Raw genomic sequence first — 21,235 nt, forward strand, 5'->3', positions numbered from 1 at the left:
TAGCTGTAAAGATACTTATATATCACTGTAAAAAAACATCCAATTCAACAACTAATTTGTTCTCAGGTTCAGCTTTCAAGACTTTCATAGAGCAAGAAAATATTTAACTCAGCACACGAGACAACACCACTCATTTCCCAGTATAGATTTCATGTTCCAGGAATATAATAGAAGTGAGTGTCAATATCTTGAAACAAGACAGAGTGGGCAGAATGGGCTATGATTCTAGAAAAAAAACATCTCACCTCTTGTCAGATTTTATATAATTTTTATGGTTTTGTTAAGAAAATATGGTTGTTTCCCTCTGAATAGTTCTAACTTCATCACCACAATGTTGCCCTGTTCCCCACATTTGTTGTGAACAAGTCTGACTTGCATGCTGATCAAAAACTGTTTCAATGTACAAATGGGCATGTGAGTATTGAAATGTAAACCTATACTTTAATCCGCTTTTAAAGAATTAATGCACTGCAGTTTATCCAGTTTATTAATATTATGAAACATATGTACCTTATAAATAAATAAATAACCAATTAAAAAAACAAACATCAAACAGCAGTGACTTTGTCCATTGGTCTGCTTCATGTAGTACATTTACCGCTGACTTTCTATCCGTTATGGAGTTGATGCAGGTGGTTGTGGCTGCAGGCTAAACGAGGTAGCCCAGATGTTTATCTTCACAGTCATGTCTTCCAGTTCTTTCTGGGGAATCATGAGGCTTTCCCAGTCCAGATGGACTCCAAGTTGGATGCAGAGAAGTGTCCAGGAGACTGCCTGATCAGATGCCAGAACAACCTCGAGTGGTTGGAGGCAGCGGTTTGACTCGATACTCCTTGTTGATGTCTGACAGTGACACCAACAGACAATTATACTGATGAAAAGAACGCAGAGATAGTTGAAAGAGTTTTCTATGCAAAAAGAAAATTGCTTAAATATACTCTTATAAAATAGTTTATACTTGCATTTCATAAAAGGCATTACTTACCCAACCCACTTAAATCGCCTTCTGTATCATATTGTATTATTGTAACCTTCTAGATGTCCATAAGAGCCTTTATAGAACATAGAAGCAAAAAAATACTGCACGTATAATTTACTGAACTGCAACTCCATATAGGCACTGGAACAACTTACTAATTAAGACATTAAATGAATACTACTGCAAGTAAACAATATCAGAAAATACCAGCCCAACAGATGATGAGCCATATATATATACATATACATATGTGTTATTTTATAATAATATTTTTTTTAGTAAGATAACAGAAAGTGGAGAAATGATAGCCTCTATATGCGTCATAGTAATCCAAGGCATGTTTAGTTGTTGTGTGTTTTCAAAGCAGACTGTTGAGAGCAACATTGAGAGAGTGAGCCGCTAAACTCAACAGACAAGTATATCAAAAGTATTAAGGTTGTGTGGGCATTCAGTAGGATTAAGACAGCCAAGAGTGAGAGAAGTATTCAGGCCTGACACTATAGATCGGCTCACATAATAATGATACAATATGTCATTGCAGATGCCTAACAAATGTCACCTGACCACGAGGGACGGAGCTGGAGCAATAGGTCGCAGCGGTCATGAGGCAGGCTATGGATGAGGCAAGGACAGGAAGTCGCAGCATGTCAGGTTGAAAGTAGTTTTCATCTGATGCCCGTCACCTGTAGATACAAAAAAGTGCAGAACTTGTTTCCTACTGATATGCCGCAGTTTGTAGGCCATGCTCTGAAAATATGTTTTGTGAAGATTTATTTTGTAGATTAGCCTATTTTCTCATGCATTTTTTAGTTTTGTGGGGGATTAACAAGCTTACTGTGCTATGACAGTCAAGTCAAGTCACATTTATTTATGAAGCACATTTAAAAATTACCCAAAGTGCTGTACAGACCATAGCAGGAAGTTAATACAACCTTTATCACAAATAAAAGAAACATCAACATAAACATCAATGCACACAGCTCATAGGCAGAAATTAAAAATACATAAAAATACATAATTAAAAACGTTGCAGTAATATACTGTTAATGTGATATATTTTGTTAGATTTGAATCTCCAAATCACAATAATTGCAAACACAATAAAAACGCACTGTGGGGATTATTACCATTGTTTTATAGTTGTTTCAAAGAAAATAACTTACATGTTAGTCCTCAATTATAAACAATTAGTGGTAAAAGATTTAAATTGTCAAGTAATTGGCCTCTTTATGAGGCTAGCTCACTTTACTGCGCTGTTATAATTTAACAACGCAGCACTACCATACAAAAGTGCAATGTGCTAAAACAAAGCAACTCATCTCCTGGGTGTCGACACACAGCCTGTGTCCGCTGTGTTTTAGCAAACTGCTGTCGGCTTTGTTAGTCATAATATCTGCGCATAAAAACAGAGTTTCTTTTTGTTCTTCACACAACTCAGTTACAGATCCAATAAAAATACTGAATGCCATTAAACGTCTTTCTAAATAACTTTTTTTCAGTTTGAGAGAGTCTGTGAGCTTTTGTTGCCTTCTTAGTCTAAAATGTCAACTCTGCACACAAGATGTCTCATAATATTATTGGTGGTTTGCCATGAAATTGACTGCATTCATCCTCCAAAGAAGATAAACCATGTTGATGTCAATGACACCTATACGACCTCTACTCTATAGCCACCTACAGCACAGACTTGACATATTTAACCCCACTATAATAAGTCTCCATGAGCAGTAAGTAAATGTTGAGAATGAACATTGCAGATGTCGGATTCACATTAACACCTTCAAGCGAGTGAGTTTTTCCCCTTCAAATTCAGCCTGCACGCTTTTGACTTTGGGAGGAAAACTGAGCACCTGGACGAAACTCAAGTAGACACGGGGCGAACATGCAGAAACCCAGGACCTTTTTGTTCTGTGCAACTGTGCTAACGACTGTGCTGAATATGACAATCATTTTCCAAAGACTCACCCCTGACATCATTTTCATCATAGCTCCACCACAAAAACTTAAGCAGAGGTCTGATCAGCCAGAGCAACTAAAAACACCTGTGTAGGTGTACAGGGCTTTTATTAGGTAGTCACGCATAAACCAATGTCGGAACCCATTGGGTATCGGCCTCACAGCGATTTAGGCTCTGAGGGCAACAGCCAATGTTTCCAAGACTTCCTTTTCTGTGCGTCGGCCATTGTTTACAGTTTGATTGGAGTTGGAGTTGAGAGATAATGTCTACGACTGGATTGTCATCAGATGACAGCCAACGGGTTCTAGGATTACATTTTGTCCAATGCATACGCCGTCTTTTGCTCTGCACACTGCCTGCAAAAGGACTACAAACGGAAACCAGAGCACTTATGATACAACATCTTGACCCGTTGCTTACAGATTCTGCATTCATACGCATAAACTGGACTCCTCATGTCAAAGAAGCAGAAAACCATCCCTCGCCATATCTGGTTCTATCAGCCATATGCCAATACAATAACACATGTGGGTCCATGTAATGAACAAGTTTGTGCTTTATGGGAGCTTTATGGAGCGAGCAGCTTGTTCACTAAAGCACTCACTGATTCTGCAGTCTGTTCTTAACACCTTAACTTGACTATCAATGTTCATCTTACTCTCAGCAATAAAGATAATAAGTGTCTTTCCAAAAATGTTTAACTATTCCTTTAAACACAGTGTTTTCTGGTTCAATTGGATAAAAGTGTCATATTTTTGAGAGCACTGTCTTGAATTTGCCACATCAAGCTCAAAGAAGGCACAAATTAAATGTGAGCATGCCACATGTTCAATGTTCAGTGTATTTAGTTAAATAAATAAATGGAGAGAACATGTCATATAACACATAATCACATAACATATCATATTTTCCATTTCTTTTAAAACTTGGGTAGGTAACATTGGATAAGTCAGCTAGAGTAAACTAGATTTATTTTTTAATTATCCAACTGAAAAACCCAGCCCAATGTTGCCAACTCTTTTCCAATTAAAGTAGCGAGTAGCACTCTCTCCAAAAGCTGCAAAATCTGGCGAGAAAGTCGTCAAGTTGGCGACACTAACAGCCCCTCCGTGTGCGCAGCATAGTCAGGCAGGCAGGTAGACAAGCAGGTCAGTCGTCCAATTTACGGACTTATTCCAGTCCTGCACTCAGAGCATTTTATATATTGATTGCTGTCGGGCTGTAAAGAGAGTTTTAACAAATATGACAAAGAATATTCTAAAATACATTACGCACCTTAGCTTTAAGTGACTAATCTGATCTTTTTTGGACAATTATTTTACTGGAGCTTCTGTTGTCAGTGACTTTCCACTTTTCCAGGACCTAAGCAAATCCTGTAAAGCTTGGGTAAGAAAAAAATATTAACAGGCCAGATCTAACTCACCAGCTGCCTATTGATGATGCCTGTTCCAGGGACACGGGAACTTGTTACATCTGTTGTCTGGGTGCTGTGAATTTTATCTTTCCACTCTTCCCTATTTGTTTCCTGTTATGTGAGCCATGTGGGAATTACATCTTTCTACTGCTATGCACTCATTCTTAGTTAATTTGTATAAAGTCTTAAATAGAAAATAAAAAATATTAATAGCTCTAAAAACCTAAATGGAGGATGACAGAAACAAGGAACAAGAAGCAACAGTGCAGTGTCTTGAGCTGTGTTTCTGCCACAGAGTGGGACATAATCACTATCAACTCTTCCTCAATGGCTCATATGGGGATCATTCTATGGTAAAGCAATATGCTGTAAACTTCACGGTTTCCATTTTACAGCAAAAAATAAGTTATATTCTCTCGTTAATCAACATAAAGAGAGTTCATGTATTATCACTTACTAGCAGTTCTCAGGCCTGATTGATTACTGCTGCATGCAGTAATGTGTCAACAAATATTTCAAAGGGGCAATAATCAATTGTTCTATATTAACAAAGGATCATAACAGTACTTAAATGTTTTAGTTCACTCTCGCTGTTATATCATCATTTTTAGTCACAGGACAAAGATGTTGTCAGCAAAGAAACCTCGCTATATGTTACCTGCCCAGCACCACGCAAGCAGACACAGTGAGAGACTACTGTAGCTGGTCAACACAGAGGAGCATTTAGCAGCTAAAGAGGCAGATATTTCAGCTAAAAGGAGAGTCAATATTGGACATACATTCGCCAGGTGGCCAGAAACATGACTCCAAATGAGTGACGTCACTCAGTAACCGCTAGATGTGTAAGTGAGCTAATGTTTGCTCACATGTGTGCCATATCAACTTAAAAGGTGATAATATGTCAATGTTGTGTTTAGCTTGTTGCTGCTGCCCGCAAGTGGTCAAAAAAGTGTCATTGCAGGTTTGAGAGTTATTAGTGGTAAGAGTACAGTGTGTGTATGTGTATGCATAACAACATACATAATTATGTGTTTGTGCATACTCTGCATTGTTTTGTTTGCTTGTTCATGATTGAGATATGTTGTCAACATGAGAATATAAAGATCCAAAGCTGGTGCAGAGAAATAACAAACTAAAGTGAAAACTAGCTTCATATAACATTGTGTGCAGTAAGGCACTGTGTAAATGTGTGTGTATGTGCTGTGGCTGTATGCATTTGTGTTGCATGACACAGACCATCAATTGTGAGAGGCAACTACAAGCAATCCTGTCGAGAAAGAAAACAGGCGAGCAGTCCTTCTTGTGGTTGCAGTTATGAAATAAGCCTAAAGCATGCAAAGCCCTCTCTTATTGTAAATGTGCAGTTGATTAAGCCACTATGTCAAATATATGCCACTGTGTTGCCAAAACAGTAAAACGTTTGCCTCATCACAGCTCGTGCACAGTTATTCCCTCTCAGCCCCGCTGCATTTCTTTGCTTCATGGTTCCTTTATTAACAGCATCCCATCAAACACACAAACGCCTAGAGGTCTTTGGGAAAGCCTTGCTTAACTGTGCTGGAAGAAATATGTGCGCAAGAGAGATCCAGTGACGTGCTTCAACCCTCTGATGTCTCTCATGGAGGACATCGGCTGAGAAATTATTAATTAGTTTTGCACAAGAGCGGTAGGCAGGAAATACTATCAGCTATACTTAGGGCTATAAACTTTGGCTCCTATAGACTGGTATGGTTTCTTTTAATGGAAAGGAGGTCTTGTTTATATTTAAACTGTACATGTATATTCCTGTCCCTTGTATTACCTTAATGGCTTACAGTAATATGGTTTATTTGGATACCACGGGAAGACACGGTGGTAGAATAGACATGATGATACCTATCTGAGAAAAGTAAATCTCAGTGTCCATGTGGCAAATAAAATAACATTGCATAATAAATTGAACTTTGATAAAAGTAACTCACAACTACATAAGGAGCTATTAAAGTGAATGATGCGAGGCAGAAAAAGAGGTCTGATGACCGTCACTAAAACACAAAGGTTACACAGAGTAAAGTTAAATCTCACAAATAGACACGTACAACTATACAAATCTGTTATTTTTAAATATAGCAATGAATTGCCCCCACACATAAGACATTTTAAAAATGTTCATCTGGTTTCATTTAAAGGATGAATAACATGCAGGTCGTTATGAAAGAATATTTATATTTTACCATTCCTTGCCTCTGACTTGCCACCTAGTGTAACCCCTGCAGATATGAATTTTTAACTGTACTAGGTAGAGATAGAGAGGGGGAGGTGTATAATTGCTTCTAATGCAAAATGTCTCACTTATTGAACAAAGACTTGGCCTGAACTGAACTGAACAGCAAACATGCAGCACACAATGCTTTACTTTTTGAACACACCAACTAAACCCTTCTACCGTACCTGGAACTTTACTGTTTTGGTTCACTCTCATTAGTATTGTTTTCAGAAGACAGACAAAGTTAGCAACTAGCTAGTGAAGTGGAGCATTGTGCAGCTAAAGAGCCAGATATTTCCCTCAGGAGTTGGTGGAGACCAAAAACAGAGCTAAAAGAGAGTAAATTATGGGACTTCAAGGCCTGAAATACGATTCCAAATATGTGACGATTGCCTTTGCAAGAACACAGTAGGCAGAACAATGGCACCTCAAAATGTCTGACTGTAAAATATTAATTAATTAATTAAACATGTTTAAAGAACCGTTTTCAAGCCATAAGCACAAAGTACTTTCCAAGGTAAGGAAATTCAAAAACATATAACATAACAATTTCAAGAAGTAAATTTCTTCTTAAAAGAAGATGGCATGAATTGAAGCGGTGGAAAGTCTAGGCGTCACCCCTTATAAATGCGCTTTAGTTACCATCAACTCTCTGCGGTCGCTAATAATTTCACTGTAACTGCGTGCGGCTATTAGCGCTGGTCTTTGTGAAATCGACTGTTTTTGGAATGAAGCTCATTTGAATAGAGAGGGGCCAACTTTGCACCAAACATTTGCATATTGCTTAATTTAAATATACAAATAGCACTGGACAACCAAGACTTTATTTGCTAGACAGTACAGTTAGGGTGCATTTCACCCTTGTGCATTGAGCATTACACAGTTTCTTTTTGTCTTATGTGTGTAGAATTAGGGGCTGCAAAATCCCTGCAATCCTTTTGTGAATTTGCCACTAAGTCGTTAAGCACAGCCTTAAGGCAGTCTTAACTACACATATTTGGATGTGACAGTATTGTTTTTGATCCCACAGACCCAACATTAGATATTGCTGGATGACCTTCCCCACACTATCCAAATCTAGTCATGCTCTCTTAGCATATTTACAATAAATCTAATCTATACTGTTGTCATGTGGGGTAATCTATATGCCCCTCAACAAAGTCTTACAAAGCTGGCTTGTGGTGCACTTTAATAATGTCCATCCATCTTTCTTCTAACCGCTTATTCTGGTCAGGGTCACAGGTTCTAGGGCCTATCTCAGCATTTATTGAACAAGAGGTGATCCACACCATGGACAAGTGGCCAGTGTATGATGTCACAAGGTATCAATACACATAAAAGACACCAATGGATGATTTAGATTTACAATTAACCTGATCTGGATGTCTGCAGTTTGTTGGAGGAAACCCACACATGCTAAATCCACACATAATGGCCCCAGCATGCTTGCATATTTAAACCCAGATCCTTCTTTCTGCAAGGGGACGGGGATAACTGCTGAGCCACCATGCCATCATTAACATAATGTGTTTATCATAAAGGTTAAATTGCATTATGCGCCCGAGCTAAGCTGACACATTGTGCGTAGTTAGAACAATTTTCAAATTAACTGAGATTCAGAGCTCGATTTCAGTCTACAGAAATATTATTATACAGTGACAGGCTGCTTATTAGCAGATGAATAATATCAAATTAGCCACTTCAAACAAATTTTAATGCTCTTAATTATACTAAATTGAGTTTGGCTGGACTGAGTTGCCTCTTGCTTGTCAGTAGAAATTCAACATAATTTTTATATAAATAGATAGAAAGCAGCTTGGAAAAAATTAATCTTTTCCAGGCAAATGTACGTAATATGTGCGTAATCTATACATTTATGCTGCCAGGAATTCATACCCACACACACACAAACATACACACACACACACACACACAGTCTGTGATCCTATATTTTGTTTGCTGAAAGTGCTTTAACAGCAGCATATAAATAGACTCAGGAGTCAGAATCTTTAAACAGCTCCTTTACAAGAAATGCTTACAGTGCGATGCTTTGTTCAAATGTTCATGTACTTTTATTCATCCTCACATGATTAGGCCAGCTGTTCAAAGTGAGCATGACTGACGCACAGTCATGTGCGAGCAGCGCATGAATTGGTTGATTGCTATATTAATAGTAACATATTTTAATGATTGTGTCCACGTTTTTTGGAGGGTGTGGTGACTCATATCTTGTTGACATGGAGACCAAAATAGCAGCCAAATGGAAGAGGACATTCAGTCTACCCTTGAGACTTTGCACGATGGTGAAGAAAATGGAGAGAGAAACATAGAATGAGAGGAGTGACAGAAGGAGAGAGGAGAGGAGAGGAGAGGAGGGCTTAGAGAACTATGAAGGTTTGTGTTGTATAAGCCAACGGTGAGTCACACTCACCGTTTGAATCTTGAGAACTAATAGAAAATCGTTTGTTTTCTCTCACTAGGGAGTGGGTTAACTCTGCAAGGACAAAAACGGAAATAGGGTGATTTGAGAAACAAGAAGGAGTTGTCTTATGCAATGCATGTCAGGGTCATTGCAGAGTGACACCAAATCTTTGTACATTAAATGCACTTGCAGGAGTTCAGGTGAGGTTCTGAGAGGTAGGAATTTTACTGCTTTGATTTGTCATCACACAGCGATGTGTCAACAGTGCAACAGATTTTACCACCGGGGTGAACTCTAACGTGCCACTTACGGGTCAGAGGCTAAACCTGTTTTTACTCTACAGATAGCAATGTCGTCAGTTGTTCCACCACTTTGGTCCAGACACATGGTCATCAGTTGGGATGTCATGATACCAGAAATTTAGTAGTCGATACCAATATCGGTGAAATTCCACGTTTCTCGATGCAAATTCGACACCACTGTAAAAAACGAAACAATAAATCCCATGTTATTCAACATACACTCCTTTATTACGTTTGAATACTTGTTTAACAGGTCATAATTCTCTTTCTAATATATGGCTGTAAAAACATCTCCTTCAACTGTAAACTTGAATAAGTTTCTCGGCAAAAACTACATTTTACAAGATTACACATGATGATAACGTTATGTTTCACCTTCGGCCAAAACACGTTTTTACTAACGTGAGCTGTACACCTCCCGATTTGATATCGGGGGAAAATAGGCTGCGTCTCATGGACGCATAGTGAGTTTAAATAATAAATTATCTGTGTAACCTAACCCTAACCCTGCGTACTGTGTGCGGAGCGATTGTTTAGTTGAGCAAAAGAGAGAGAGAGAGAGAGAGAGAGAGAGAGAGAGAGAGAGAGAGAGAGAGAGAGAGAGAGAGAGAGAGAGAGATACAGACAGACAGATAATAAATAAAGAGAGAGAGAGAGAGAGAGAGAGAGAGAGAGAGAGAGAGAGAGAGAGAGAGAGAGAGACAGACAGACAGACAGACAGACAATAAAGAGAGAGAGAGACAGAGACAGAGGGAGAGAGAGAGAGAGATGGGGTATGGAACCCTAACCCACTTTCTTATACTTCTTTTATCTAACCTTTGCTGTGTTTCTTGTGAAACTCTGCACAGTTGAACCTTTTCAGGCCACAAAGACTTATCAAGAGACACTCAATCTGACAAAAACAGTTATTCGATTGATCTGCTCACAACTTAAAGTAATTATGTATAGCAAATAGGGGTTTATTCATATGAAGGAGTTTTTGCCCATTAGTGGCGTTATTGAGCAATATTTAGTATATATATTTAATATATTTAGTTTAATGAATAACAAAATTACAGATTATCCTAAAACCCTTTTGAATTTTGAAATGTGAATTTACACAATATGAATCAACTTCAGAAAGTATAATATGTAACCAGTTTATTAAACAGCTTTTGTTTCAATTCTATCCGTCAATAGTAAACAACTGACTAAGATGACATTTGCTTTGCCAATAATTTCAGCCGAAACATGTAACAAACTTGCAACCCTTTTAACTGATTTTTATTCCCCACCCCCTACGTACTGCACTGTTCAAATTACACCACTGTTTATTTTCATTGTCTAGACTTTGCAGCCACACAAAAGGAAAGCAGCATGGTTTTCTGGTGCTCCATCAATTGCAAATGTAGCCCCACAATGAACAGGCAGGATAAGCTAAACCTCGCCATCAGCGGGACTTTAAGATTGAGAGGTTGAAAATTAATCTGACAGCATGCTTTCAAAAGACAGCCTGGAGCTACAGGACACACATGGGCTAATATGTGTTTCTATGTTTCTCTTGCCTCTGTAGTTTTCAATTATTATGTTTTGGAACTGTTTGGGCAGAGTTTCACACAGGGCTGCTCTCTGTGGCTAAACAGGCTCACATTTAATATATCATCAACTGGGTTTTTTGTGTTGTTGTATACTATTGATATGTTTGACTGATACCAGCTTGTAAATGTTTTATTACCAGGGAATGTACCAATGCTGATTTATTTTAAAGCACAGATACCTTACTGTAAAAACAAAAACACATCTCAAACAGCAAGGTGCCATGTAGTATTAAAAAGACAGAAATAAATAAATAACAAGTCTCTAAATGTATTAGTTGATTGACATACATTTAATCTGCATACATTTTGATAATTGATTAAATGTCAAAAATGTACTTGTACAACGTGCTCAAATGTGGACATTTGCAGTTTTTTGTTCTTTACGATATTCAATTTAATTTTGTGTTCGTTTGGACTGTTGCGATTGGCATTTTCTCCTATTCTCTGACATTTTTAGACCAAACAATTCATCTATTTGATTATAAATGTCATAAGAGACTCTAATTATTGTATTGTTAAGGAATTGTATACCCTTTATTGTATATTAATTGCTATGCATTGCATGGTTTAATCCAATATTCATGGATAGTTAAAATACAAAGAAAAAATAGGAAATCCAGAGGACATTTAGGGTCAAGATACAGACAGTAAAATCCATCATGTCATCGTATAGTCAGTTCTGAACATTGACAGAAGTCAGGCTGATGAAGACACTTCCTGTTCATCTGTTCATGTGAGAGGATACTATATATCAAACATGTCACCAACTGCTGATAAACAACAGTGAGCACTGTACTGACGCTCACTAGAATATGTAGCTTGAGGGGGGTACTATCACAATGAGCATTTATACAGACAGAAAGGATGAATGACAGGACCACATAGGCCGATCATTCAAGAATGGAATTACTGGACACGCATTCTGTCAGATTTTAAAGGGTAATTTGAGGATAAAACGCCTTAAATTTGTGCCACAGTGTTCCTTTGCTAAGAGCCTTTTCACACAGATGACAACTGAAATGTATGCACCAATATGTGAGAGTGGCTTCAATAATCTGTAACAATTATTCTTTGATTAAAAATCCTGGAACAATTTGCCCTCTTTTGTTGGTAGGGCATTATATCCATGAGTAACTTTTAATGAGAGTGGTAGCTTTAGGCCTTAAGACTTAGACGCTTCTTTAGAGCAATTTGTCCTCCATTGCTGCTGAGGAATTATATCCATGAGTAACCTTTAATATGAGAATGTTAGCTGTAGGCTTTAATAGTTAACATTTCTAGGTCACCATATCCGCAAGCCTCATCTATCTGAGTCAGAACAACCCGATCCAGTTTCTATTTAGTTCCATCATCGCGAGTTTATAGTAAATGTAGTAGCTCTTGGTTGGGCGATATAAAATTGGTGTAAATGACACTCATGAGCAACAACAGCACATTGAAACTTTGAATGACTACAACTATGTACATCCTCAAAGCCCCCTTTCAGAGGCTCAAAAACACAGAATTGTCCCAAGGTTATTTATATAATACTGTCTGAACAAAATGATAAGTGCTTCATTACCTTGAAACACCAATGAAGACTTTATTTTCATTCGTTCACTTCAAAGCCCGCTTTGTTTCTGTGGTCTTTTCGCCTGAGATAGTTCTTATTTTGTGTCAGCTAGGTCATCAGACAAAAGAAGCTTTATAACAGTCTGGAAATGACGAACATCAGACTTCCAAAGCCGTTGTAGAAGAAGGTGATCATTGTGACCACACACTCCTCTGAGGACAGACAGATAGCGTCATCTGGCGTTAGGGTCACACTGTCCCTTACTTGCTAATAACTGTTCCGGCCTAAGCATCAAATTGTCCCTCAGGGCTTGCCTTTCTTATTGAGCATCAGAGCTAAAAGGAACAGCCTAGCAGAGAGAAACAACAAAGTGACAATCACTGACATTTCTTAAAAGCTTATAGTGAAGCTACATATATTTTATGATAACAGGACAGGAAAAGTCCAACTCGACATCAGCAGAGGAGGATAAGCCTGTGTGAAAGCAAGGTTGTGTTCTGCATGAACAGGAAATCAGAGTTGTTTGAAAGAACTCTGTTCGTCATATCAAAACAATTACAGAGAATTAGATGTGGATGTTGCATTATGTCTATTCTATGTCCCGTTATTAGGGCCAATCAGCACTGTCCGCCCGCACACACACACACACACACACACACACATCTGAGCTTGGTTGAGGTGGGGAAAATAAGCTGCAGGCCTGGGTAGTTTAATTTATAACAATTTCTGCAAAGGTACAAGTACCGTACAGTACTTTAGTAACTTGGTTACTTTCCACCTTTGGGGTTACTTTATTTATTAATTTGAGTTGATTAATGACTTCTTTATATTCTGTTTAATGTTACAACTTATTTTGGATGTGTGCTGTTCAGATGATTCCTTCTTTTCAAGTCTTCAAGACACAAGTCTTTCTGACAACAGAGATGACATTTGGTACAATAATGAAACTCATGTGACACATTTGAATTCCTCCATGCCTTTTTTTCTGTCGTGTGAAATACATTAAAGTAAAGTTTTCCTTCTACTGAATGCAACACTTGCACAGTTTCTGCTTCAATACAGTGGTATACTCCTGGGGGGGCAACATTCATTCAGACTAGAGTGTGAATGGATAATAGTTTGGAGCACTGAGAAAATCTAACCACTGTGGGGTAGTGTTTCTCTTCATAAGAACTCGTCTACACCCACTGTGTTAAGAAAGAAACTATTATAAAAATGAATGCACAATTGTGGCTCAATATCTGTGTGCTTTTGCTGAAATATCAGGGTGTACATATTAAGTAAAATAGTGATTAGTCCTTGTTGGCATACTGGCTTTAAAAACCAAGATAAACTTTTACATCAGGTTTGTTTTCATTTACTTCCTCACAGACCTTTCACATGTATGTCTAAGTTAAATGCTATGCTTAATTGTTTTTATTGTTTAAACAATATGTAGTTTAGTTGAAAGCATCATTCTTGAAAACAGGCTAAGTGCAAGAATGTAAGAAAACACCGTAATTAGGTAATACTATCATTGTGGACCAAAATAAGTTGTGGAGGAAATCTCATATAATTGTTTCATGTCTGTTCTTGATTTTTACCTCTAAACTTTAACAAAAACTAACTAAAATAAGAAGAAACACAAGAGGATAGCACTGATATTAAATTAGATTATTTAAAAAAACACTGCCCCTCAGAGCATGTTTTCATCCATGCAAATAGACACAGACATCTCTTGTCATAGTAATGCAAGAATTCATTTTGGATGTTTCAGGGAACTGATTCAATAAAGCAAAATGGAAGATATCCACATGATAACCTCTGTGTGGGTTGATTATTTATTTATAGCACGTGGCACAATGTCCTCCAGGCACTACTACTGGTCTCAAGGTTGTCTACAACTTCACTCTACTGGATAATTCATCGTGTGTTTTGACTTTTTGCCTTGTCTCACTCAACCAGATCAGAAGTATGATAACTCGTCCTACAATAACACGCTTTAGACATTAAATAATTGCTGCCTTTCACGCTAAATATCTTGTACTTCTTTTCCAATGCTAAAATAAATTAAAATCCTTTATAAAACAAGAACAGGTTTTAGCGTTAAACCTTCATTTAGAGGTCATTACTGTTACTTTAAGTTATTACCTGTTATTCTTCTTTTAGGTCCTAAAATATCTTACAGAAACTCTCTGGAAAATATGCTTGTTTGTCATTGTACCATATGTTGTGGATCCAGGATGTCTTCAGGCTTGCTTACACTAAAGGAAGAGACTGTGAACTTTAAATGAAGTATTAGTGTGCAGGATTTAGTGACATCTAGTGGTGAGGTTGCAGATTGCAACCAACTGAATACCCCTCCACTCACCCCTTCCTTTTCAAGCTTGTCCAAGAACCTATGGTTACCTTCAGGTAACGTAAAAACGCGAAAGGTCTTCTCTTGAGCCAGTGTCTGGTTTGTCCTTTCTTGGCTACTGTAGAAACATGGCAGTGAAAATGGATCCCCCTAAACTCTCAAAAGGTGCAATGTGTATGAAATGCTTAGAATAAGATGTTTATAATATAAAAAAATTAATAAAACTAACATTTTCAACAATATTTGAAGAGGTTACAGTGTTGACGTTATTTCAAAAACTTCTATGTATTGTGTTGCCAAGATATCTACCCGACCCGTCCAGTCTTGTAATACCACTTGTTCCTCGAGAGGCGATAGTGAGACACAGTAACGCCAGTCTGCCCTCAGTACAGATAAAGAAGAAGGGGAGCTGCACTGACTGGCTTGTCAATAATACCGCCGCGGTCTATGCCTGTTTTATAGTTTGTTTATTGAATTATATTCAAAGTGGCCGAAACAAGAAAATGACCTGCACCCTCGCCTCGTCTTCACAGCCGCCCGGAGACTGTTTCACCGCGTGTAGAGTAGTCGGCAGTCCCGGAAGACTGACGTAGCTTCTGTAAGCAGTTAGCAATTAGCTTGAGTTCACAGCAACGATTGTCTAATCCTGGGGGACTGCAAACTTTATGTTGCTGCAGATAGACAGGTTAGACCCAGCTTTGCCGGAGCTGAGGCTTGTGCTGGTTGAACTCAAGTTGCTTCGCTTGCAAACTGGGGCTCCGTCTCCCAGAGACAGCTGCCAAGTGCCGGTTACGCTGACCCCCGGCGAGCAGCTCTCCTGGCCGCACCGAAGCAGGTAAGGCGAGACCAAGGTGTGAGTTGTTTTCTAATTTCTGCCTCTTTGAATTTAGTCCAATAAAGTGTACAGCCCCGGTTAACGTTAGTGCCACAGTACACACACAGATGGGTAACATAAACTATAGGCCGACGCCACACCTGAAGATTATATGATAGCAGTGCTATTTTGACCGGGTCTCTGCACGTGGAATTAGCATATTCTTGCCCTGCTGTTAGTTACTAGTAGGCTTCTTCTTTTTTAAATAACTTTTTAATGACTATACATTTAGGCTGTATCGACCCAGTAGAGGTGAAATGCTGCCCCCTACTTCTTTGGCGCATGTGGCTCAGAAATACACATTGCACCTTTAAATCCTGCACGGTGGTCCTTTAAAAAGAGCAAAAACATGCACACTACTACTCTACTTTGCATGTTGTGAGCTAGCAAGCTAGTCAGCAAAACATTCAAGAATTACCTGGAGTAGAGCACAACAGTGTGCAAAGCTTGTACCAGGACTTCAGAGAAGCTGTCGTTTTTGCTGTAAGAAATGTTATGAGTGTAACAGCATTATTCCACGAGCCATGTGGCAATGTAGTATTTTCAGAAATGTGAATATAACTCTACACCTTCTGGAAAAGACATTCATTCATACCTGGGAGAAGTCAACTTCCTCACACATTAGAGAGGTGTATGCCACAGTGGGCTGATTTCACTGACCATGATTGATACCATACTGTAAACCACCCCACTGATAATGTATTGCTCGTAACCAAATCCCAGTTTCCATATGCTGCAGGTGCGCCATATGCCTCTGGCTGCAAGAATATCAAACAGAGTCACCACTCCCTGTGTACATTGTGCCCTGTCTGGTCGATTGCCCTTTCCCCCATGCACCATTGATTATCCCTAATGTGAAGGGCGGAGATGCTCCAAGTGTCAGTTGCTGTAATAGTGATTTTGTAAGTGATGTGTTAAGAAAATAAGTTATTCATGGTGGAAATATCTGTGAGAAAAAAATGATTACTTATAGAAATTAGGTATACAAGGCTGAATTATTGCGATGTTATTGACGTGAAGTGAATTTCTGTTCTGGATAGTATATGTGTTTGCCTTCTCCGCTGGCATTGCGGCTTCTTTTCCCATGTTAAGCTTGCAGTCAGCATTTAAGCATGATTATAATAATAATAATAATAATAAGCTTTATTTGTATAGCACCTTTCATACAAGAATTGCAGCCCAAAGTGCTTCACAGCAAAAACATAACAATTAGTACAAGATTAGACAGAATAAGAGCATTTATAGTACAATAATCACAGTGTTGATGTAAATGAGTCTGAAGAACCATTATAAAAATAGCAGAATTAAAATAATATGAAATAGCAGATAAAATAGCAGAAATTAAATAGTATAAAATACCAGACATTAAATAGCCAGAATTAAAATAGTATAAAATAACATTTGCACACCATTCTTGTAAATGTTTTAAACTATCAGGGCCATATTTTGAAAGTATGAGATCAACAATGGGCCCCTGTGGCCCTTCAACTGGTTTACTCCCTTTGCTACACATTATTTACGTTTACAGTGTCAACCTCTTTATTGACCTTTTAACGTATAAAACACAAACGTCTCCGTGAGTCCAGATTATTTTGGCAAAATCTTGGTTAAAGCCCGCTTCATAAACAAACCCCTGTTTGTTAAGTTTTCTGAAACTTATCGGTTAAAGCCATCTTTCACTTGATGTTGATGACAATCTTTGCAAATATATTTACAAGTGTGCATCTAATGTAATGTACACACTATTTAAAGTTACAGAGAGTACTAAAATAATGTGAAAAACTGCCATAGTTTACTCTGGCACAAAAACAGGAAGCACTTATGCAAAGGAACAGGAAAGAAGTAGTGAGGAGCCACAAACACAAATAACATCTGTATAGTAAATTCAACACCATGCCTTAGCCATGCTTGAGTATTTTTTTTGAAGATATGCACCATATAAATGTTCTGCCTGACATGTTGAAGACAAATGTAACTTCCAATGCAAAATACTCACATATGAATTTCTTAAAATATTTAGTTGGTTTTCATTTTGTTGGTAATTCTTACAGTCACTTTCACAGCAACATCATCAAGCTGTTTGTCAGACATCACATCAGACCTGCCAAACCTGCACTTCTATTCAATTCAAATTCCACATACGAGGATTGTCAGGATTTTTGCAAGACCATTGAAGTAAAAGACGCTCATGCTAATTTAATTAGGTATTTTGGAGGGATTTTTAATTTTTTTTATCAAAAATTATATTTCGTTCAAAATCTGTGAAACAAATGGTATCAACAAACAACATATGAGACATAATTGAGCATGAAAGGATACATTTCTTAGCCCTCATTAAAAACAGTGCTGAGCTGTATATAATCCTAAGGCTCTGTTCCCAGCTTTACCACTTCTATGTGACATATACTGTTGACCTGCTATCTCCCCCTAAAGATGCCCTGCCCCCCCTGAAAAGACAGAAATGGGTCGATGTTGGTCTCTAAAGGGTAATATTCATGTTTTCTACATGTCATTTTATATGTCAGAAGGTGCAAATGTAGGGTGTGTATTCACACACGTGTGTGTGTGTATGCAAGTGTGATGGTTTATTATGACTTTGTTTTAAATGTTGTATACTGGGATATACATATAGAATAGAAACCCTGAATAACAAAATAGTAGCAATGTAAATGACTAGTCATCCAGTCCTACTTGGTCATTAAAATTGTGAACATGTTTGTCTGCACTGTTATGGATTCTGTAAATAACTGGTTCTCCACATTCAAAAGGTCAAATTTAGCTGTTTAGTTTTACAACAAGCTCATGGTGCTTCAATCTTCATTATTGTGTTTTCCTGTGTATTGTGGGTTAGACAAGGAGGTAATAGGTAACCCTAAAAACAACAATATGCAATCCCTGTTAAGGCAGGAAGTGTTAGTCCCTGCATTCTTCAATGAAGCTTGTAGTATTTTGCTATTACATCCCCCACTGACATGGCATGTAAGGATACCTGAATTTTCCGAGCATACTTAATGTGATCTCCACTGAACTCTGTTCATTAAGAATCTCCCTTGTCAAGTGTCCACCCAGTCAGTTATCTGCTGGTATTAAACTGTAGAATGTTAAATGTTAAATGTTGGTTACCCTATCAACAATTTAACTCTGTATGTTTAACGTTTAATGCTATTTTACTTAAGATTTTTGTTAATGCATGCTTATACACAAATGTTATATTTTAAAACTTAGGTACATTTTGCTGCTAATACTTTACTTTATAACTGGTTGCAATAGACTGTGACTGTAATGGACTGTTTTTTAAATTGTGATTTTACCTAAATAATCGGATTATCTCTTGCACTGATGAACATTACTGAAAGTTGCTTAAATAGTATGAGCAAGGCTGGGTTACTAGTGGGGCAAAGCAGGTAGATGCTTCAAGGCTCCAGAACACAAAAGCCCCAGGTTCATGTGTCACAATAATTCAATCAATTACTAATTGTTTATGAATTTGTGCCATTAAAGTAACATATTAATTAAGTTGGGTACTTAATTGTGGCCCTCTGTTCTAGTGAGTCACTTTTAATAGTTTATTTTAGTTCATATGTTGCTCACCTAGTGCATACAAACACTGAAAACCTGCATTCAGCCAGTTATTATTCTTTAGGAAAGGGGTGACATTTACTATTTAAAGACAAAAAAAACTAGCCAGGTTGCTGAAATGCTGCTAAACAGTGGAGAGTAACTAAGTACATTTACTCAAGTTCTGTACTTAGGTACATTTTCTGTACTTATACTCCAGTACAAATCAGTGGCAAGAATCGTAAGAGTTGTCAAAATGTTACTTAAGTAAAAGTACCAAAGTATTATTGGGAAAATGTAAAAGTACTCATTATGGCTCCTTTCAAAGTGTTATAAATTATTATATGATTCTGTTTTTATCACTAATGTTGTAGTTTGTCGATGTGGATCGACATTCGTAGTATAATACTGCATCATATCATATATTTTTCTTTATGTAAAAAGTATCTAGTAACTATAGGTAGATGATTGTAAATCTGAAAAGTAACTAAGGCTTTCAGAGAAACGTAGTGCAGTAAAAAAGTACAACATTTCCATCTGAAATGTAGTGGAGCAGAATTGTAAAGTAACATACAATGGAAATACTCAAGTAAAGTACAAGCACATGATGAACACATTATTGCAACTATAATTATGATCCAATAATATAATTGACATGATTCTGAAATGAGCCATTCTGCATAATGAGCAAATTTACACTTGATACTTTTCTAATTTTACTTAAGTACAAGTTTGAATGCAGGACTTTTAATTGTAACAGAGTATTTTTCATTAGTAGAATGTTACTAAGTACATTTACTCAAGTACTGTACTTAAGTACACATTTGAGGAGTTTGTACTTGACTTGAATCTTTTCTTTTCATGCCACTGTCTACTTCCACTACATTCATCCGACAGCTTTAGTTACTTTACAAATTAAGATTTTTTACATAAAAAACTAACTATTCTATTCTCACTTTTTTCAGTATTGGTACAAATCAATAAATGAAAAATTATAAGATTATTTCATAATGAAAATAATCAGTTAAAAGTTAAAAATGAGCTCTACCTCAACCAACTGCAAAAGTAAAATCCTGTTTATATACATTAACGCATGAGTAATAATAATCTAAGGATATAATGGGACTTAAGACGCATTTTCAATGCAAGACTTTTACTTGTGACAGAGTTTTTTTTACATTGTGTTATTAGTATTAGGGATCTGAATATATTTTATGCTGTAATGCTGCTACTTCTACTCATTACATATCTAAATAGCCTACTTTTTCCACCATTGGTATTTTCACAGTGTGGTATTGATACGTTTACTAAAGGAGGTAGAACTTCCACCACTGCTGCTTTTGAAACATGGTAAACAAGTTGTTTTACAGGAAATGCACTGACGCATTACCCATACTGGACCTCCGTACTTGTGTAACAGTTTTTACCTGACTTTTTTCCCCCCTAGCTGGTGAGTGTGCTGCGGTTGGCAGCCTCTGACGTTGTGGTGCAGGTCTCACAGTGTTGCACAGGCCGGGCCCAGTGCTGCAGGTTGTCCGGTAGGGTGCCTGCCGAGCCACAAGCATGCTGTTGATGTCAGGAGCAGAGGAGGGGAACGTGAGGAATGGCTGAAAACTGTCGGTGATCTCCTGTTAGGAAACAAACCATGGTTGTCCGGTATGTTTAACTGAACATTTCACCGCCACCGGATCAGCCTGTTAGCGACCCATTAGCAGAGACCGCTCGTTTTGGGTTTATTATTATTTTTGGTTATTTAATGGGACAGCGAAAACGCAAAAAACGTAAGGTAGGCTACCGCTCTTGTCGCCACCAGCCCTGCTACTTTATTTTCATGGACTAATACGACACACAGGGGGGTTGAGAAATGTTTCACAGTAAGGTAAAACACTCGTCCTCGAAGTCAATGTTTGCTTGTTAACGCTAGCTAAAACCGTTAACGTGGATATTTCTGGTTTGGCTCGTGAATGTATTAAGTGCTCGGACGTTATATTTTGTTTTGTGTGAAAAGCGACGGCTA

General features: G+C 37.7%; 1 long non-coding RNA gene across 1 annotated transcript; it reads right to left on the bottom strand.

Annotated features, from left to right (window-relative positions):
* Positions 1-469: 469 nt before the first annotated feature.
* LOC115028129 (uncharacterized) lies at positions 470-20,781 on the bottom strand. The gene is made up of 4 exons (XR_003834521.1): positions 20,646-20,781; positions 1,539-1,662; positions 986-1,052; positions 470-871 (listed from the first exon to the last, which is right to left on the bottom strand). It is a non-coding gene; the product is annotated as an uncharacterized LOC115028129 (long non-coding RNA).
* Between the last annotated feature and the right edge of the window lie 454 nt (positions 20,782-21,235).

Source organism: Cottoperca gobio, chromosome 3, assembly GCF_900634415.1.
Source record: "Cottoperca gobio chromosome 3, fCotGob3.1, whole genome shotgun sequence".
Taxonomy (NCBI): Eukaryota; Metazoa; Chordata; class Actinopteri; order Perciformes; family Bovichtidae; genus Cottoperca; species Cottoperca gobio.